General features: G+C 44.8%; 1 non-coding gene across 1 annotated transcript; it reads left to right on the forward strand.

Annotated features, from left to right (window-relative positions):
* The first annotated feature begins 521 nt into the window (after positions 1-521).
* Positions 522-593, forward strand: TRNAV-UAC (transfer RNA valine (anticodon UAC)). The gene has a single exon. It is a non-coding gene; the product is annotated as a tRNA-Val (tRNA).
* Positions 594-18,082: the final 17,489 nt, after the last annotated feature.

An 18,082-nucleotide genomic window follows, 5' to 3' on the forward strand; every position in this document is an offset into this window, starting at 1 on the left:
TTATGCTTTCTTGAATCTAATGCAAGTTCCTTAAAGGTCACGTAAATGGAATTGACGTAAGGTCTCCATCGTGATTTCTTTGTAATGTTTTATTTTGTTGCCTTGTAAAACCCACTTCAAATCAAAGGCATCAGACTGGTAGAAACCAGCCACTATGTTTGGCTCTTGAAATTAGAAGGGCCGCAGCTCTTTGACAGAGCATCTGTCTTGCGTGCAGAAGGTTTGAGGTCCAATCCTGGGAAGGGCTGCTGCCTGAAACCCTGGAGAGGTGATGTCAGTCAGTGTAGATAACACTGCGCTAAATGGACCAATGGTCTATGACAGCTTTCTATGTTCCTAACTGGTAGAGGAATAGAGACTATATATATAAGATGGGCTAGATCCAAGCCAGACATAGAAGACATACAAGGCAGAAATTAGGGTTGGAGTGAAATTTTGAGACAAAGGAGCAGAGACCTGTTGACTGGAGCAGTTGTGGAAAATGGCCTAAGCAATAAGATATGTCATCACAAGTCAGGAGAAGGGCTGTAGCTCAGTGGTAGAGCATCTGCTTTACATGCAGAAGGTGCCAGGTTCAGTCCCTGGCATCTCTAGGTAGGGCTAGTAGAGATCCCATTCTGAAATCCTGGAGAACTGCTGCCCGTCAGTGTAGACAGTACTAAGCTACATGGGCCAATGGTCTGACTCAGTATAAAGCAACTTCCCATGTTCCACAGACAAAGGGTACTATAAAGAACTTCCTATATTTGTAAGAGGCCAATCAAATAATTCAGCCAACTCCCCTGCCCAGGTTGCAAGGGAGGGTGGGCAAACACACATGGAGCAGCCTAAATGTATCACTTAGCAGTAACTCTGCAGCTAAAATTAATGGGCTGATTACAGGAATGTCCGGGTTCAAGGAGATCTTACCTATCATTTGAGGTTAAATGGACAGGTTCTGCCTGACCAGAACCTTGAAGGGCATGGGCCCAGAAGCCATGTGCAGGCATCTTTGCAGGAATGTTTTTGAAAACCTCCCATATTTCTCTAGAGCGCCACATTCTAGGCTAAAACATTGTGCTTACGAATGCCCCAAAAGTGAATCCTAGTCTTCACGCCTCTATTGTAAACAATTTCTAGCAGGCAATGAAAATTTGTGGGTTTTTTCCAAAGCTGCTTAAGGCTGCAGTCCTAAACACAGACACTTATTGGAAGTAGAACCTACTGAACTCGGGGGCTTTCTTCTGAGTCAACAGGCACTACATGTTTCTTTGAACAGTATGAAATCCAAAGCTCTTGTACTAAATGATCCATTATTAGTTGTAAACATGTAAAAAAACATCATTTTCTACAATAACATGCCAGGATGGCAAGAGTGCAGAAGCCCAGAGTTCATGGACCGGAACTACAAATAGATTTTAAGACATTGCTACATCTTTAGCAATATTTAGAATTTTAAAACTTTTAAAAACTGAGCAGGCAACAAATTTGCTAAAGAGGCCAGGAAGTAGATTTTGTTTATTCTCTTTCTGGAGAGGAGACAAAGAGACACAAATGCACCAACAAGAATAGAATAATTCACCCACCCCCTGCTTTGGTTGGTGCATTCAGGTTTCCATCTCTTCTTCCAAGCTGACTCAACTTTTTTTTTGTAGCTTACTCAAGTGCGTTGAATCTGGGTTGGGGGCAGAGGGGAGGGGAAGAAAAAGAAAGCCCTCCCCCTCCCAGCTCTGGTGCCAGAAGGTTCAAACTGGGTTTGCAACTAAATTAACTGAAGCACAGTTGCTGGGAGAGGCTCTCGAAAGGAAGAGGGAAATTAACCTTTTTGTTTGCCTTGCCTCTGGCCTGGATGGTTCAGCAGAAGCATTTCCTGTTTGGTCCAGGAATGCCAAAAAAGTGAACTGCCAAGACCTCTGCTGTTAAATAATACTCCTCCGCTTTGTAATCCTGCTGCTGGAGCATTTCTGCTTAAGTCACATTGTGCCAATGAGACAGGAACCTTGATGAATTGTAGGAGTTTTTAAAGCCGTGGGGCAGAACTGAATGCATTGGAAGGTTCAGGACAGACAAAATAAAGTACTTCTTAATGCAGCACACAGTTAAAGAAAGGAATTCGCTTCCACAAGGGGTAGTGACAGCTACCAGCTTGGATGGCTTTAAAAGAGGATTAAACAGATTCATGGAGGATAAGGCTATCCATGGCTACTAACCATGATGCCTATGATTTCCCACCATGGTCAGAGACAGTATGCTTCTGAATACCAGTTGCTGGGAATCACAGGTGGGGAGAGTGCTGTTGCGCTCAGGTTCTGTGTGCAGGTTTCCCCCAGGCACCTGGCTGGACATTCTGAAAACAGGATGCTGGACTAGATGGGCCACTGGCCTGATCCAGCAAACTCTTACGTTCTTATGCCCCAATAGCCAAGATCTGCCATTCATACACTACAGAGAGCCGAGTGTTGGACTACAACCTGGGAGACCAGGGTTCGAATGCCCACACAGCCATGAAGCTCACTGGGTGACCTTGGGCCAGTCACCGCCTCTCAGCCTCAGAGGAAGGCAATGGTAAACCCCCTCTGAATACCGCTTACCATGAAAACCCTATTCATGGGGTCACCATAAGTCAGGATTGACTTGAAGGCAGTCCATTTCCATTTTCATACACTACAGCCAAGAATTCTGCTACAGCTAAAGCACTACCACAGGTTTGGGTTCCTATTAACTTTCCTGATTTGTATATTTAATTCTTTGTGAATATCCAAAACTTTGTTTTTAAAAATTTTGATTTTTTTAAAAAAATAAAAAATCCTGTCCAACACTATATTCACTCTATAATTATGGAAATGAACATAGCAGAAAAGTTCCTACAGAAAGGTGGATTTACAACTGAGTTTCACCCTCTTCTGTGTGGGGTCTCCTGTTGATAGATGTGTTCTATCTGAGCACTTTCCCCCCCCCCATACGGCAGGTATGGTGTTCCTGTCCTGTATCCTTCTATATGTTATTGGATTACAACTCATCATCCCTGATAATTGGCTATCGTGGCTGAGGCTGATGGGAGTTTAGTCCAACAATATCTGGAGGGCCAGAGATTAGCCACCCCTGTTAGGGAAGACTATGTGTCTTGGAATGAGTTTTGTCGTGTTTGAAACATTCCTCCCTGTACAGTGATACCTTTTTAGCCATTATTAACAGGCGTGACACATCTCCGTTACTAGTGTCTTTTTCCACGACGTTGAGTAACTGTAAGCTTGTTCCCATGTGACCCTGAACACAGGTACAAGCTGCCTGTACACACATCCAAGTGGTTGTGTGAAACAGTGTACCTTTGTTGACTTGTGCAGTTCAGCTACTGTGCCCATAGACCACACTCATTGAGTGTTGCATGTGAATAATGTGCAAGTACGCAGTCGCAGCTCAACTATTTGTGCACGCAGACACACAGATTGTTTTCTCCTCTGTTTTGTGGTGACACTGACAAGGTTGGGGGATGTGCACATACATGATTTAAGCTGAGCAGTGCTGAAGGCCCGAGCTACACAGAGCTGGAACACTCCTGGTTGAAAAGCAGTCTTTGGAAGGGGTGATTTGTAAACATAAGGAGCCCAGCTTCTCCTGAGCTACTACTCTTAACAATTTTGTAGTATGAATGAATGAATGAATCTGGTGCTTCCTTTGACATGGTTGTAGGTAAGATTCCTTCTGTAGGCTGCAGAACGAGGAGTGGCAGGAGATCAGCAGCCCTCCGCCTAATTTCAAGGAAGTGGCACAGAGGGAAAAATGCCAAAGGGAGTGGAAGAAAGAGAGAGCGAAGGAGAGCCCTGCCTACTTTGAGCACTGGCTCCGCCTACCCCTGGCCTTGGCCACGCCCACCACAAGCACACAGGGAGGGCCATAACCTTGAGGTATTGCAGCCTGCAATAGAAGAAAAGGTTCTTCAGTCCTGCAGATGCAAGTGGGATGGGGCAGCGCAGCCAGGGCTCACTTTGCCCCACACACAGATGAATTCTCCTTTTGCTATCCAAAGACGATAGGAAACTGCCTTATGCTAGGTCCATACTGTCTACACTGACCGGCAACTGCAGCTCTCCAGGGTTTCAGGCGGGGGCCTTTCCCAGCTGTATCTGTAGATTGAACCTGGGGCCTTCTGTGTGCAAACAGATGCTCTTCCATTGAGCTATGGCCATTCCCCATACAATAATAAGACTACACAGGAAGGCAGTTTTGGGGATGCTTATTATTTTACCTGTTACAGTTGTCCTCCGCCCTTCATCTGAGGAATACAGAACCATGGACATGGGCATAGTCGAGTTTTTTCACCTCTGCACAACAGTCCTATGAGGTAGGTTAGGCTGAAATATTGTAACTGGCCCAAAGGATTTGAACCCAGGTCATTCCAACACACTAAGCATACAGGCTTTCCCTGGTGCAGCCTTCACTGATTTGGTGCCCTCCAGATTTTGGACTACAACTCCCATCAACTCTGCCACTGTTGGTCAGCCCTAGGGTACTGTGGTACCCAAGGATACTCCCGTCCAGTATCTCCTCATGTTGTTTTTTAATTATTGCATCATCCTAGCTGTGAATGTCTGTGGCCCATGAATTGTGAGCTTGTTGTGATTCACTCCAAACAGGTGTTTATTTGCCAAGACACATGCCCCTCTAAGCTCAGGTGATAGAAACCTGATTGAACCACAGACAAGGATCTTGTCAAACTCCCTTTTCCAGCCACCTAAAGTTAGATTAGTGGCAAGTACACTTCAGCCCACCCCCACATAAGAGTCAGCTTGCAGTTGCTGATCCTGGAAAAGTGCAGCTTGGACCTGGACCAGAGAGAAGAGGATTTGCCCCATTCCACGCCTTTTCTCTGCCTTATTCAATGACAGGCTGCATCTTCTTTTCCTCCTTCCTCATGTGTTGCAGCACCCATGGCACTTTTATAAAGATAAGAGTACAGGCACCTCATTCTTTACCAAAAAACCTGCTGCTTTTAGGGCTGTACAAATCTGTCCATTCCTCTGTTTCACATTCTTCTAATCTTAAATTCAGTTCTCTACATTTCCATATCAGGATGTGATTTTTTTAAAAAAAGTCCTCATGAAACATTCACATAAGCCCCTTTTCACTTCTGCCTGTAGTCACCTACAGTCAACCTCTGTGGTTTCTGTGTTTATTTTAGATTGTAAACTCCTTGGGGCAGGGACCTCTCAAGCTTGTTCTCTGTAAAGCACTGCATATCTAGATGGGGCATAAGTAAGTAACTAATACAAAATAATAATAATAAGAGGAGGATGATCTCACTTTCTATAATGATTTAAAAAGAGAAAGATTGTATATAAAATCACCTATGCTCTCTTCCCATTTTACAACACAAGATGGAGCTCTAACCTTGCATCACACTTCATGGTTCACATTTTGTATTGCTTATTGAACACAGAAAAATGGAAATGGACTGCCTTCAAGTCGATTCAGATTTATGGCGACCCTATGAATAGGGTTTTCATGGTAAGAGGTAATCAGAGGTTATTTACCATTGCCTTCCTCTGAGGCTGAGAGGCAGTGACTGGCCCAAGGTCACCCAATGAGCTTCATGGCTGTGTGGGGATTCAAACCCTGGTCTCCCAGGTCGCCTTTTCCTAAGGTGAAAGGGAAGGGCATGGTGACTTGGCATTCCTAAAAGCATGTCCAACATTTGCACAATTGCTAATTGCGTGTATGGCATCTAGGGATTTGTCAGTTTCACTTCTCTCAATTTCTCATTTTTCTGATCTTACACTCAGCTCTTCACATTTCTGCAGCAATCTGTAATTAAAAAAAAAATCTTCAAGAAAATTATTCAGCATTTTAGTGTGCCGTTCTCCTAATAAACACATTTTGTATGCAGTTTTGACTAACATGCACAATTTTTTTGCAAGCGATTTCTCCTAATACAATGCATTGTTCTATGTTCTTTTCACTAATATATTCCTTTGTATGCACTTTCCCCTAACATATGCATTTTTGTAAACAATGTTTGGTTGGAGAACTCTGTTGCAAAATTCAGATGCATGCAAATTTCCTAGGATGGCTGTGTTTCAGTTCTCACATTGTCCTGGAAAGTGCCAATTTGAGAGATTTGGCTTTAAAATGCAAACTGAATCGAATTTCTCCCCCATCCCTAATGATGTCTCATCTAGTTTGGCCCACAGTTACCTTTAGTACTTCAAGAGGCAGCAAGTGGATTTGTAGCCCTGATCCCTCCCATTGAGCTGCTCCAAGTATCCCTTCTTATGGCCACCCTGCTAGTAACACAGAACTAGAACATGATCACATCATTTCCAACGACATTTTGCTGCTTGAGGCAAAGGACAAGATGGCACCTGCTTGTTATTCCATATGCAGAAGCCAAGGGGACTGGAAGCTGAATTTTCATGTAAGTGCCTTGATTTCACTGGGTTCCACTTCCATATAGGGAAAGAGAAATTCAATTCAATTTTCATTTAAAGCCAAATCTATCAAATTTGCACTTTCTGAAAGAAGTTGAGAACCAAAATTCACACTTATCCAAATTTTGCAATGCAGTTGCTCAACCAAAAAATGTTTACGAAAAGGCATATATCAGGGGAAAGTGTGCCTAAAGATGCATATATTAGTGAAAACAACATACAAGAATGCATTCGATTAGGGGAAATTGCTTGCCAAAATTAGTCAAAGCTGCATAAAAAAATGTATTCATTACAATAAATTCTCACTAACATGCTGAGGAACTTTCTTGAGGATTCTGCAGCAAATTGCAGCAGAAATTGGAGAACTGAGTTCAAGAATTTAAAGCTGCAGACACACTAGCTGCTTCAAAAGCAGCCAGACCATTTTCTCTGGCTTTGGTTTCAAACGTGTTCAGAACATTGCCCGTGGCTGGGCACATCTCTCTTCCTTGCTGCTGATCTCAGACCTTAAGAGGGCCCACAGCACAACGTTGGGCCAACTACTGTCTGCCCAACCTACAGCAAAGTGTTTTCATTGGACACACCTCAGAGTGGAAACGAGTTGATCGACCAGTTTTGATCTCAGCTTCAAGCTGATTTCATGGAGAAATGCAACAGAACTGCATTTTCTCAGGTTCTGGAGTAAAAAGGAGTGGTCTTTGACTAGCCTTGTGTGTCTCCAGTTTCAGAAAACAGAACTGGAGATGCACTGAACCCAGCATAACCGCAAATGTTTCTCTACTCTTAAGATTGGAAAAAAGAGAAACAGAGGGAATCAAAATGGATAGATCCTTCCATCCCTACTTCTATATAATGTGCTTAGGACCAATATGCCAGACTGTCACCCCCTGTGGACTTCCAAGCATTTCAGCTCTGAGTAAATGTGATTGGTACCAGCAGGAAACAGCAGTACACCTGACATTTCAGTTATGCCTTCTAAAATAGTGAAAAATGTACAGCATCATTCCACAATTTGTCACAATTTGTTCAACAAACCATCTGGAGCTTTCCCCGCACCTCCAAACAATCCAGCTCTGAGAACAGATTGCTGCTATTGGCCACAGACTGGCCTTGCACATTCACATGTTGATGCACCGCTGTGCTGAAAATGTGCAGTGCTTGCTTCATATTTGCCCTTCAGATGGCTTTTTAACAGCTCTGCCAAATCTGGAACGTTCAGGACACGCTCGTGCTGTTCCATAGCATTTGGCTGATAAGCTGCAGGGTCGCTGTGAGAGGCTGTATCTCCTGGCAAGAAGAGGAACTGGGAAACGGTACAAGTGAAATAGCTGTAGACAATTTGATGAAAAAGTCAGTGGTTACAGGAAATTGGGGTTTGCAGCATAGCCAGGTGGTTCATAAAAACTGAATTGGCACATCAGAGTAAGCCTACATGTGACTTGTTATCACCTTAGCAGACAAGCAGTAAAATCTGTTTTATTTTTGTTTTGTTTTGCCCAATAAACATGGACCAGTGGCATTCAGAATATTGTGAAATACAAAAAGGATAAGGGCCCCTCCAAACTGGTGGGGTTTTTTTGCACGTGGGTGTATTCTGCAACCTGTTTTTGACACAATAATTGTGCGTTAGTGGTGGATTTAAGCTGGACCATCTGCACATCATTCCACCTTATTAGTTGTTCTGTGATGCTTCCCCAATGCTATCACATTACTGCTGTCCGGAGGAGTACTCTTGCGCTGCAGTTTTATACTTTTATTTTAAAGTCTTTTATGTTAAAGTCTGTTTTTATGATGTTTTAGAGTGCTTTGAGTGTTTTTGTTTGCCGTCCTGAGCTCCTATTGAGAGCAAGGGCGGGATATAAATTTAATAAATAAGAAATAAAAAAATAGAAAGACAAAAATGAACAGGAATCTCTGTGTTATGAAAAATTACAGGAGTTCAGCAGGACGGTGCAGGATATGCATTGACTGGAAATGAAGCAGTATGACCACCCCAAAACGTCTACAGGCACAAACAGTATTGAAAGTGGGATCATAAAGAACTGCCCCGATAGCATCATGAATGCACAATAAAAAAGATGTCTTAAGGAGCCTTAAATTTCGGCAAGATGCAAAATATGTTGTCGCATGACAACTGCACAGTCTTTAAAGAGTCTCCCATGCATAGGAGCAAAGGAAGCCGCTTTATAGCGAGTCCAGCCATTGGTTCCTGTAGCTCAGTATAGTCAACAATGGTTGGCTGCAGTCTCCAGGGTTGTTGGCAGGAGGTTTCTTTCCCAGCCCTACCTGGAGACACTGGCAATTGACCTGGGACCTTCTGTATGCAAAAATACTGAGACTATATATCTTATCTCAGTAAAGCTTACAACAACCCTTTAAGGTAGGCCAAAATGATTATCCTTATATTGCAAATGGGGAGGCTGAAGCTGGGAGCTTTTATAAGGCCATCTAGAGAGTTCTCAAAAGAGCAGGATTCAAAGAGTGGACATCTTGATTCATATGATTATGAACAATGGAAGCCCTGCTCAGAGTAGACTCATCGAAATGAATGAACATGACTAACTTAGGCTCATTAATTTAAATGGGTCTACTCTGAATAGCACAGGTAGAGCAATCCAACTTGCTGGAGGCCACTGGGAGTGAAGCCAGCAGAAGTGGAGCTGGCGGAAGGGGCCAGCACATCCAGCTGCCACTCAGAGACTTGCAGAGGGGAGGAGGATGGCTGAGCTGGCAGGCTGCAGTGGAAGGAAAGAAAATACATGCTTCCTTCTACCCTACCCTTTTCCTGGCATACCAGCTGCCACAATGGAGGGCCACAGGTGGGAGACAAACAGGACCTGGATATTGGGTAAGTCCCCCCCTCCACCCTCCCACTGACACGCCCCCCCCCAGAATGCCCCTTTTGCAGGCCTTCCTCTGGCCTCTGCCAGCTCCCCTTACGCTGGGCTGGGCTTCTCCGGTGGACCTCGGGCTGAGCGGGGATGACGGACTTATGTCAGCATAGCCCGGCTGAGCCAGACTGAGCTGGGACCAAGCCAGCTCAGCCGGAGGTCTGCCATACCCAACTCCTCTCTGCCCAGCATAAATGCAAGTTGGATTGCACCTTTAGTTAGTTACAATCCACAGTACTACTTCATTCTCAAGGTTCTTTTATAAATTACAAGGACCTTAACAGCTTGGGTCCAGGATACCTCAGAGACTGCCTGATCCCTTCTATCCCTCCCCAACACTGAGGTCTTCGGGGGAGTCACTGTCAGTGGCTCCCACATGGCTCAGATGCATGGCTCGCATCTACCAGGAGCCATGCATTCAGTATTGTGGGCCCAGTTTTATAGAACTCCTTTCCAATTGAGGTTAGACAAGTCACCTCCCTGTGGAACACTTGGCGCTTACTCAGTACTTTTTTTTCCCAATTCCAGGAGGCATTTTAAATGAATTCAGATTTTATTGTTTCAACCAATTTTTATTTGCATTTGTTGCATTCCTTGCACACCACTTAGAGACTATTGTAGTTAAGCAATATATAAATTGTATAAATAAACAAACACATCCATCATGCTCATCCATTCACCATTGGGTTTGATGAATAAGAGCATAAGAAGATCCTGATGGATCAAGGCCGATGGACCATCTAGTCCACCAACCTGTTTTCTGTCTCGTGGGAGCAAATTCCATAGTTTAAACTATGTGCTGTCACTGTGTGAAGAGGTACTTTCTTTTGCCTGCCATAAATCTTCCAACATTCAGCTTCATTGGATGTCCACAAGTTCTACTGTTATGAGAGAAGGAGAAAACTTTTCTGTATCTTTCTCCATGCCATTATACATTTCCATTATGTCACATCTTACTCGCCTTTTCCTTAAACTAAAAAGCCCCAAATGTTGACTTCTTTCCTCATAAGGGAGTTGCTCCATTCCTTTGATCCTTTTTGTTGCCCTTTTCTGAAACTTTTCCAGCCTTACAATATCTTTTTTGGGGTATCCCCTAACTGGGGAACTAGTTTCATCTTGCCACAAAACACAATGAGCTCTGGGCAGGGGTGTAGTTGTCCAGGGTCTCAGGGGGTCTTAGACCCCTTACCTTTTTGGGAGCAGGGTTCCAGCAGGGTCCCTATGTCTTCAGCATTCTAAAAGCCAATCAGCCTGAAAGGGGAATGTGTTAGCCACTGAGAAGAGCCTTCTAACATGCTTCCTTGTCCTTTCCTGCTGATTGGAGCCAATCAGAGTGAAAGGAGGCGAGTCAGCCACTGAGAAGACTCTTCTCAGTAACTAACATTCTCCTCTTTCATGCTGATTAGCTCCTAGGGATGTCTGTTGTTGCGGATGAAGGCATTAACAAGGATCTCATTCTCAACCCCGCAGCAAAAAAAGGGTGGAGCGGGTGTGGCTGTGACTAACATGAAGGGACCCCACACTTCTGAAATTGCCACTGTACTACTGGCCCTGTGGAATAAATCACTATTCCTTTTATTTCCAATGTTCATTGTGTGAGTGCTAGTCCTTATGTAGCCAAAACAGCACCACCCATGTACAAGTGTGTGTGTGTGGGGGGGTAACAAGCAGGCTTGGGAAAACCTCAGTTTGCAGAAGTACCAAACATTTGGTGAACAAAACCCCCAAAGAGAGGACCCCCCCAAATAACTCAGACCAAACAGGACTGCACATGCTCACTGGCCTCACAGTGCTGACTGACAGTGCGGCTGCACTTGGAATACTGTGTAGAGTTCTGGTCGCCTCACCTCAAAAAGTATATTATAGAGCTGGAAAAGGTTCAGAAAAGGGCAACCAAAAGGATCAAGGGGATGGAGCAACCTCCCCATGAGGAAAGGTTGCAGCATTTGGGGCTTTTTAGTTTAGAGAAAAGGCAAGTAAGAAGTAGCAAAAAAGAAGTGCATAAAATTGTGCATGGCATGGAGAAAGTGGATAGAGAAAAGATTTTCCCCCTCTCTCATAACACTAGAACTCGTGGACATTCCATGAAGCTGAATGTCTGAAGATTTAGGGCAAACAAAAGAAAGTGCTTCTTCACACAGCGCATAGTGAAACTATGGAATTTGCTCCCTCAAGAGGCAGTGATGGCCACCAATACAGACAGCTTTAAATGAGGATTAGACAAACTCATGGAGGAAAAGGCTATCAGTGGCTGCTAGCCATGATGGCTGCGCTCTGCTTCCTTAGTTGGAGACGGTATGCTTCCGAATACCAGTTGCTGGAAACCACAGGAGGGAAGACTGCTCTTGTGCTCAGGTCCTGCTTGTGGGCTTCCCAAGGGCATCTGTTTAGCCACCGTGAGAACAGGATGCCGGACTAGATGGGCCACTGGCCTGATCCAGTAGGTTCTTCGTATGTTTTATGGTTCTTGCAGGGTGGGGTCAGGGGACCTGATGGGAGGGGAAATGGAATGGAGTGGATGGGATCCAAAATAGGGAACACGCACTGCATGTTGCAACCTTTTGTTGCAGGTCCCAGTTGTACAGATCATAAATGTACTAAGTAGAGCTCAAGATCTGCAGTGTTTCCAAGCTCTCCTCTATTTTATTTTTTTATTTTTTAAGGGTGGAATTTTATCCTCTCTGCCCTTATACTATTTTGAGATATATATATAAAAAAAGACTGATGTATAGAATCTGGCATATTTTGGTGTGGAATCTGGCTTCTTTGGGTGCCACCTTTTATTTCAATAGTGCCAGATAAGGTGTTGGACTACAACCTAGGAGACCAGGGTTTGAATCCCCACATATAGCCATGAAGCTTACTGGGTGACCTTGGGCCAGTCACTGCCTCTCAGCCTCATGAAAACCTATTCATAGGGTCGCCATAAGTCGGAATCGACTTGAAGGCAGTACATTTACATTTTTAGGTATAAAACAGCAACCAATTCATCTGCTGCTTCCAGGCTCTTGATGACATTGTCACTTCAGGAAAGTGCAGCTTGGATTTGAGTGCTGATGAATAGCTTGTTCTTTTGAGCTGGACTTAGTTACAATTGCAGACATAGATAGCTGGTGACTGTCAACAGATGGGAAAAGAGTGGAGTGTTATGAAGGAACAGATCCAGGGAAGACGAAAAGCAAGAATTAAAACATTTCCTATTGCTAGGATCTGAAAAAATATTGACTGTTCTGAAGGCTTAAATGTTATAGTATGACCCTTGTGGTTTTCTCCACAAGGTCTCTCCAACTATTTCCTTTGATGTGTTGCCTGTAGTATAATAAAATTTTAGCAAAGACATGGGAGGGAGGGGGAAATGCATGCACGCCTGCACGCACACACACACACACGCAACCCAGCCAGCTGGTCTCCTTGAAAGCTCAGAATAAACTGAATGGGAAAACACAGAGTTAAAACGATACACTGAAGGCACAATTCTTTTATGAAGGTCCTCCGGCTGAGGGGCTTTGGCTGCAATCCTAGGCCCACTTACCTGGGAACAAGCCCCCCACCCTGAATTTGAAAGGACTTACTTCTGAATAATCACAGTTAGAATTGTGTTCTTAGGTGTGACTAGACACCAGATCACACCAGCATCACACACTATGGGACTGGAAATGTAGTGATGGCCTCTAACTTGGATGGCTTTAAAAGAGGTGTGAGGAACCTTTGGCCCTCCAGAACTGCAACTCTCATCAACCCTAGCAAGCATGGCCAATCGCCAAGGATGATGGGAGTTGTAGTTCAGCAACATCTGGTGGGCCAAAAGTTGCCCACACCTGCTTTAAAAGGGGATTAGACATATTCATGGAGGACTGTGCCTTCAGTGTATCAATGAACACTTAAGAGAACTCTGGTGAGGGGGCACTATGAGGAACAGCACTCTGCAAACAAAAGGATCACTTTGGACACAACAGCTGTCTGCTGCAGAACATACAGCGGAACTTGACCACACTTCTCTGTCTAGAACTTCATCTTGGTGCCACCACCTCCCTTTACTATATGTGAAAACTATGTCACTTGCCTCAACTGTATAGATAAAGGGAGAATTTTGTGCGGTTTGCATTTTAATGAGAACCTACCAATTTATCATTCCCAAAGCAATAAGCGAACACAGCTATCCTTTGGAATTTGCACTTCTGTGAATTTTGTGACATAGCTCCCCAACAACACAGTATGCATAAAAATACATATATTAGTGAAAGCAACATGCAAAACTTGCAAAAATGCATATATTAGGCAGCATTGCATACCAAAATGCATCCAAATTTCCACGTAGCCTTTTTTTCTTAGAAAACACCCCATAAATTGATGGAGAAATGGGGCAAACCAAAGTGAAGGTTAGAAAAATGAGAAACTGAAATTGACAGACTTGTCAGTCCTGGCTCAAATGTATCTCTTGAACATTCTCCCTTTCAAACAATGGAGAAGCACAGTTCCCCCCCCCCTCCATGCAGCTAATCTTTCCACTAGCAAAGGCCAGGCACTCTGCTCCACTGCTTGCCAAACACTTGCGCACATGTTTGTGTTGCATAGGGCAGGGTCACAGAGCATTTAAAGGTAAGCACTAGCTTACATTGAAGTTGGAGGTAAGAAAGAGTGTGTCACAAAGAAAACGAGCTAAATTTTGCAGGTGGGGGAAAGAATGCACATTCCTCTCCGGGACTAGGGGTGGAGAAGAAATTTGATCCAGCTTGCATTTAAAGCCATATCTATCAAGTTCACACTTTCTGAAACAATATGAGAACCAAACTACAGTGATCCTTTGAAATTTGCACTTATCTGAATTTTGCAATGCAGTTCTGCAACCAATATTCAGGAAAATGCATACGTTAGGTAAACGTGTGCATTAAAATAACATAACAAAAATGCAGTATATTAGGAGAAATTGCTTGCAAAAATGTGTACATTAGTCAAAACCGCATACAAAATGTATGAAATTCAAACTAAAAGGTTGAAGAATTTTCATGAGGATTTTTTTTAACATGCAAATTGCTGCAGAAATGTGGAGAACTGAATGTATGACTGTAAAAATGAGAAACTGAGAAAACCAAAAACTGACAGATCCTTCCATCCCTACCTAGGACACACTTACTTTAAAAGCAGTAACATGCATCTAGTTGAGTTGTGATATTAATGTCATGATGCCATCTCTCTCTCATGTTCTCTCTCACACACTGCCAATGGATGTCTTGTTGGAGACCACGAGCTGGGCAGAAGCAGAATTTGAATGACCATTGAATGTCAACCCACATGAAATGTTGGGGTAAATCTGGAGGCTTCTACCCAGATCTGAGGAATTTTGAGGGAAGCTTTTCAGAAGTGTTGAAAAGAATGAGTGAAAATTCTCAGACAAGTCCACACATCCTTACAAAATACAAAGTCAAGAAAACAAAAGCAAAAAAAAGTTGAATATGCGTTTAGCCGCAACAATAACAAAGATATATGCATATTATTTATTTATTTATTATTTGATTTATATCCCAACCTTCCTCCTGGCAGGAGCCCAGGAAGGCAAACAAAAGTACTACAAACTTTAAAACATCAAAAAAACCAAACTTTAAAACATATTAAAACAAAACATCTTTTAAAATGTTTCTTTAAAAAAGCTTTCAAAACATTGTGTAAGATGAAAAACATTTTTTTAAAAAAGAAGGTTTAAGAACATATTAAAAAGCAATTCCAACACAGACGCAGACTGGGATAGGTCTCAACTTAAAAGGTCTTGTTGAAAGAGGAAGGTCTTCAATAGGCGCCAAAAAGATAACAGAGATTATGCCTGCCTAATATTTAAGGGGAGGGAATTCCACAGGGTGGGTGCTGCTACACTAAAGGTCCGCTTCCTATGTTGTGCAGAACGGACCTCACGATAAGATGGTCTCTGCAGGAGACCCTCACCTGCAGAGCACAGTGATCGACTGGGTATATAAGGGACAAGACAGTCTTTCGGGTATCTGGTCCCAAGCTGTATAGGGCTTTGTACACCAAAACTAGAACCTTGAACTGGCCCGGTAGCAAATGAGCAGCCAGTGCAATTCTTTCAGCAGCAGGGGGTGACATGTTGGCGATATCCTGCCCCAGTGAGCAGTCTCACAGCTGCGTTTTGCACCAGCTGCAACTTCCAGACCAACCTCAAGGGCAGCCCCACATAGAGTGTGTTACAGTAATCCAGCCTGGAGGTTACCAGTGCGTGGACAACAGTGGTCAGGCTATCCCAGTCCAGAAACAGTCACAGCTGTCTAACCAGACGAAGCTGGGAAAAGGCAGTCCTAGCCACTGAGGTCACCTGGGCCTCTAGCAACAAAGATGGATCCAGGAGCCCCCACAGACTACAAACCTGCTCTTTCAGAGGGAGTATGACCCCATCCAAAGCAGGCAACTGACCAATTATCCGAACTTGGGAACCACCAACCCACAGCGCCTCCGTCTTGCTAGGATTCAGACTCAGTTTATTGGCCCTCATCCAGCCCACCACTGAGTCCAGGCAGCAGCCCAGGGCTTGCACGGCCTCTTCCAATTCAGATATTAGGGAGAAACAGAGCTGAGTATTGGCAGCATACTACTGACATCTCACTGCAAATCTCCTGATGACCACTCCCAAGGCTTCATATAGATGTTAAATAGCATGGGGGACAAGATGGTACCCTGCGGCACCCCACAGCACAACTGCCAGGGGGCCACAAGACAGTCACCCAATGCTATTCTCTGAATATGACCCTGGAGATAGCATTGGAAGCACTGTAAAACAGTGCCACCAATACCCATCTCACCAAGTCAGCCCAGAAGGATACCATGGTCAATGGTATCAAAAGCTGCTGAGAGATAAAGTAAGAATAACAGGGTCGCACTCCTCCTGTCCTTCTCCCGATAAAGGTCATCCATCAGGGCGACCAAGGCCGATTCAGTCCCATAACCTGGACTGAACCCAGACTGGAACAGGTCAACATAATTTGTTTCATCCAAGAGTACTTGCAATTGCTGTGCCACAACCCTATCAATCAGCTTCCTTAAGAAGGGGGGGTATTTGCGACAGGTTGGTAGTTGTCACAAACCAATGGGTCCAGGGTTGGCTTTTTCAAGAGTGGTCGGATCACCGCCTCTTTCAAGGTGGCTGGAACCACTCCCTCCCACAATGATGCATTGACCACACCCTGGATCCACTCGGTCAGACCCCCTCAACAAGCTTTAATAAGCCAAGTAGGGCAAGGGTCGAGAGGATACGTTGCTCGCAGCATCAACACAAGCACCTTGTCTACATCATCATCAGGCCTCATCAACTGAAACCGTTCCCAAGAAGTTGCAGCAGACATTGCACTGGACACCTCACTGGGGACCACAGTAGATGTGGATGGGGCAAAAGACTGCTATGGAGGCAAGCAACTTTACCCTCAAAGTGCCTTGCAAACAATTCACAGTGGGCCTCCCAAGGATCTAAAACTCCATTTCCTGGAGTTGATGTCAACAGACCCCTGACAATATGGAAAAGCTCCATTGGAAGGCTACTTGAGGCTTGGAGGCAGAGAAGTGGGCCTTCTTCACCACCCTCACCATCACACAGTAGGCACAGTTATGATGTTTTACTCATGCCTGATCAGCTTCACAGCACATCTTTCACCACTTGCGCTCTAGCCGTCATCTAGCCTGTTTCATTGCCCTTAGCTCACTGGTGTACAAGGTGCAAACTGGGCTCCACAATGCCGGAGAGGGCGCTCAGGCACAACCATGTCAAGAGCCCGATGCGCCTCGCTGTTCCACAGCATGACAAGGGCTTCAACAGGGTCACCTGCTCTATCTACTGGGAACTCCCCCAGGGCATTCAGGAATCCTGTGGATTCCATTAGTCTCCGGGGTTGGACCATCTTAATCTGTCCAGCACCTCTGCAGGGAAGGATTGGAGCCGTAAGTCTACACTTCACCAGGAAGTGGTCTGACCATGACAATGGGGTAACATCCACCTCCCTATCCCCAGACCACTCCTTCCTCCATCTGGAGCAAAACCCAAGTCAAGGGTGTGCCCTGCCCTATTCGTTGGGCCAGTCACAACTTGAGACAGCCCCATGGTCGTCATGGAGGCCATGAAGTCCCGAGCTGGAAAACTAGAGGCAGCGTCAGCATGGACATTGAAATCACCCAGCACTATTGTTCTGGGCTCCCCCAACACCACAGCCGAGATGGCCTCATTCAAAATTTTTCACACAGGGCACATCTATTCCCCCTCCTGTCTCACACCCAGGGAGGACCAGCCTTCTGCCAGTTACAGACTCTCACTCTGAAGGCATCTGGTAACTTTCTTCTATCATTCAGTTCACTGCACAGGCTCTCACCCTGTGCAGGAACTACACATGCACCACATGCCCTCCCCACTACCAATCTCCTCTAGATTGGTTTGACTGAAAAATAATAAAACCATTTTTTTAAAAAGGTAATAGAAGGGGGTAGCGCCCACGCCTGTGCCCTCACCCTCGGGATTCCCTAAGGGGCTCGCCCCTTTGGTGGCAACCCTGCCGGCGGCAGACCCGCCACCCAAGGGCAGCTGTGCTTTTATGCCTCCTGACCCAGCCAGGAGCTGATGCAAGAGGCTGCGCAATTAACTGCAGCCTCTCTCTAGAGCCAGGGTCAGGCAGGGGGTCCCAGTCCTTGCAGCACTTACCAGGGACTTCAGCTGTCTCAAAGGACAGCAAACCAAAGGAGCAAGGAGCAAGCACCCAGATGCTCAGATACTCATTCCCAGGGCAGATCTTCTTCAGT

Source organism: Rhineura floridana, chromosome 1, assembly GCF_030035675.1.
Source record: "Rhineura floridana isolate rRhiFlo1 chromosome 1, rRhiFlo1.hap2, whole genome shotgun sequence".
NCBI lineage: Eukaryota > Metazoa > Chordata > Lepidosauria > Squamata > Rhineuridae > Rhineura > Rhineura floridana.